Below are 4,251 nucleotides of genomic sequence, written 5' to 3' on the forward strand. Positions count from 1 at the left end.
TCTATCACCAGTCACATCCACATCTGGGTATTGTTTTTGCTTTGGCTCCATCCCTTCATTCTTTCTGGAGTTATTTCTCCACTGATCTCCCGTAGCATATTGGGCACCTACTGACCTGGGGAGTTTCTGTTTCAGTAACCTATCATTTTGCCTTTTCATACTGTTCATGGGGTTCTCAAGGCAAGAATAGTGAAGGGGTTTGCCATTCCCTTCTCCAGTGGACCACATTCTGTCAAATCTCTCCACCATGACCCACCCGTCTTGGGTTGCCCCACGGGCATGGCTTAGTTTCACTGAGTTAGACAAGGCTGTGGTCCTAGTATGATTAGATTGACTAGTTTTCTATGAGTATGGTTTCAGTGTGTTTGCCCTCTGATGCCCTCTTGCAACACCTACCGTCTTACTTGGGTTTCTCTTACCTTGGGCATGGGGTATCTCTTCACGGCTGCTCCAGCAAAGCGCAGCCATTGCTCCTTACCTTGGACGAGGGGTATCTCCTCACTACCGCCCTTCCTGACCTTCAATATTTATCATGATCTTGAATAAAGTGTGCCTTACAGTCTTAGCAAGTGTCATGAATATTTTTTTCTCTAGAAGAAATGTGAAGAAGACAAAAAAAATTTTTTTTTGCTTATTTTGAATGCAAATTTGTTGAACTTATTTGTTATTAAGCAATTGTTCACATTATCCCTCATTCAGTTCTATTTAGTATTCTTTTCTTTGGTCTTACCAAGAAGATCATTCTGTAGAATCCATTCATATAGCTAGGTATTGGCTCCTAATATTTCTGGTTTCTTTCCTGTGTATCTTCACAGAACCTGTTAAGACAAATGTCTTTATGCTATTAGAAGATTTTTAGGTTTTTCACATCCTCTCAGAGGAAGCCAGCTAACCTAGAATTAATTTGATTCAATAACTCCAAGTAATACACAAGCAAACTGAGGCCCTATGCAAGCAATGAATGTTTTTAAATATTGACCTTATAGACATATTTTCAAGTGCTTGCAAAAATATTAATCATTATGCTGTCATCATCAGATTAATTCTCATTTAGGAGATAAAGAATAAAAAGGCAATCTGTACCAGAGTGAGATCTGTACCTTTATCTGGCCTTTGTATCAGGGTGAATCTGATCTCGTGAAATTATTTAGTAAATGTTTCTCTTAATTTTTTTTTAAAGATTTGAAAAGGATTAGTTTAATTATTTAATTTTTTAATAGTTTAATAGAATTTACCAGTTATATTATCTCTCTAGGATTTTTCCTTTTTGGGAGACTTTTGCTTATTTATTCAATCCCTTAGTTTGGCATAAATCTGTTGAAATAATTGATTTTTCACTCAGACTCACAGATACAGAGAACTAGTGATTGTCAGCAAGATAGGGGGTAGGAGTGATATATGAGTAAGGGGAAGTGGGAGGCACAAACTGTTGTGTAAAAGACAGACTCAAAGATCTGTTGTTCAACACAGGGAATATAGCCAATATTTTGTAATAACTGTAAATTGAAAGAAACCTTTAAATTTGGACAAATTTTTCAAAAGTTAATCAATTTGAGGATTCTTGGGTTCAGTTCAGTTCAGCCGCTCAGTCGTGTCCGACTTTTTGTGACCCCATGAATTGCAGCACGCCAGGCCTCCCTGTCCATTACCGTCTCCCAGAGTTCACTCAAACTCACATCCATCAAGTCAGTGATGCCATCTAGCCATCTCATCCTCTGTCGTCCCCTTCTCCTCCTGCCCTCAATCCCTCCCAGCATCAGAGTCTTTGCCAACGAGTCAACTTTTCGCATGAAGTGGCCAAAGTACTGGAGTTTCAGCTTTAGCATCATTCCTTCCAAAGAAATCCCAGGGCTGATCTCCTTCAGAATGGACTGGTTGGATCTCCTTGCAGTCCAAGGGACTTTCATGAGTCTTCTCCAACACCACAGTTCAAAAGCATCAATTCTTTGGTGCTCAGCTTTCTTAACAGTCCAACTCTCACATCCATACATGACCACTGGAAAAACCATAGCCTTGACTAGATGGACCTTTGTTGGCAAAGTAATGTCTCTGCTTTTTAATATGCTATCATTTAAGTTAGATATATTATAATCTTCAGAGATATGTATATATTTGCAGAAGAGAAAGCTATCTCAGAAAAGTTGAGTAATTTGTCCAAGACTACAGAGCAGTAATTGGCAGAGGCAAATTTCTAAGATAAGCTTGTTTTTTGTAGAGCCAATGAGTATATTCAGTACACATTATTCCATTCTGACACTCTCTCCACAATGCTCCAAATGAAGAACTTTTGATTTCTACTTTAAGTTAAATAGTTCTGGTGCTGCACTTTGTATTAGCCTTTGGATGCTAATAAGATTATCTTTCATTTTTCAGTCTAGTCACAGTCAGTATAAAGGCATACATTTGAGGTATTCACATTTTTTCTGTTGTCTAAGTTTCAATTGAGTCTACATTGTTTATGCTTTTCTCTTTGTGTGAGCTACCACAAACACAGTTAGAAACAAAGTAGCAATATAATTACTATAGAGCTTACAACTGTATTCATTCATTATGCTCAAAGTCCTTCAAGCTAGGCTTCAGCAATGAGTGAACTGAGAACCTCCAGTTGTACCAGTTGGCTTTTGAAGAGGCAGAGGAACCAGAGATCAAATTGCCAACATTCCTTGGATTCTAGAGATAGCCAGGGAGTTCCAGAAAAACTACTCCTGCTTCATCTACTATGTTAAAACCTTTAACTGTGTGGATGACAACAAAATGTGGAACATTCTTAAAGAAATGGGAATAACAGACCACCTTATCCATCTCCTGAGAAACCTGTATGAGGGTCAAGAAGCAACAGTTAGAAACAGTTATGGAACAACTGACTGGTTCCAAATTGGTAAAGGAGCATGACAAGGCTGCTTATTGTCACTGAAGCCCCAATACTTTAGCACCCGATGGGAAGAGCCAACTCACTGGAAAAGACTCTGATGCTGGGAAAGATTGAAAGCTAAAGGAGAAAGGGAAGCAAAGAATGAGTTGGTTAGATAGCATCACTGACTCAATGGACATGAATCTGAGGAAACTCTGGGAGATAGTGGAGGACAGAGGAGCCTGGCATGCTGCAGTCTATGGGGTTGCAAAGAATCAGACATGACTTAGTGACTGAACAACAATAGCAGCCACTCTAATTGAAGAAAGTGAAAATGAACTAAAGAGCCTCTTGATGAGGGTGACCAAGTAGAGTAGAAAAGGAAGTTTGAAACTCAACATTCAAACAATTAAGATCATGGCATCCAGTCCCAACACTTTATGGCAAATAAAAAGGGGGGAAAAATAGAAGCAGTGACAGACTTTATTTTCCTGGGCTCCAAAAATCACTGAGGATGGTGACTGCAGCCAAGAAATTAAAAGATGTGTGCTCACTGGAAGGAAAACTATGATAAACCTAGACAGCGTATTAAAAACCAAAGACATCACTTTGCTGACAAAGGTCCTTATACATAAAGCTATGGTTTTTCCACTAGATATACATGAATATAAGAGTCGGACCATAAAGAAGGATAGTTTAGTCGCTAAGGTGTGTCCAATTTTTGTGACCCCATGGACTGTAGCCTGCCAGGCTCCTCTGTCCATGGAATTCTCTAGGCAAGAATACTGAAGTGGGTTGCCATTTCCTTCTCCATGGGACTTCCTGACCCAGGAATCAAACCTGGGTCTCCTGCGTTGCAGGCAGATTCTTGAGGGAACTTCAAATAAGAATGAGCACTGAAGCACAGATGCTTTGGGACTGTCATGTTGCAGAAGACTTGGGAGCCTCTTGGACTGCAAGGAGATTAAACCAGTCAATCCTAAAGGAAATCAATCCTGAAAGTTCATTGGAAGGAGTGATGGTGAAGCTAAAGCTCCGATACATTGGCCACTTGATGGAAAGAGCTGATTCATTGGAAAAGAGCCTGATGCTTGGAAAGGTTGGAGGAGCAGGGGCTGGAAGACGATGAGTTGGTAAATAGCATCATCAACTCAATGGACAGCAATTCGAGCAAACCCTGGGAAATAGTTTGAGGAGCTTGGCATGGTGCATTCCACAGGGTTGCAAAGAGATTGACAGGACTTAGCAACTGAACAACAACAGGTCGACAGAGTAGCCATGTTGGGACATATCCTGTTGACATCACAAAGGAAAAGAGAACTCTGGAGTATGTGGTGAGCTAAGTCGCTTCAGTCGTGTCTGATTCTTTGTGATGTCAACAGGATGTGTCCCAACATGGC

General features: G+C 40.2%; 1 pseudogene; it reads right to left on the bottom strand.

Moving 5' to 3' along the window:
- LOC104997427 overlaps positions 1-4,251 on the bottom strand; it is a 58,929-nt pseudogene that overhangs the window by 5,825 nt on the left and 48,853 nt on the right.

The sequence above is a fragment of the Bison bison genome, unplaced genomic scaffold (genome assembly GCF_000754665.1).
Source record: "Bison bison bison isolate TAMUID 2011002044 unplaced genomic scaffold, Bison_UMD1.0 scf7180017864308, whole genome shotgun sequence".
Lineage (NCBI taxonomy): Eukaryota > Metazoa > Chordata > Mammalia > Artiodactyla > Bovidae > Bison > Bison bison.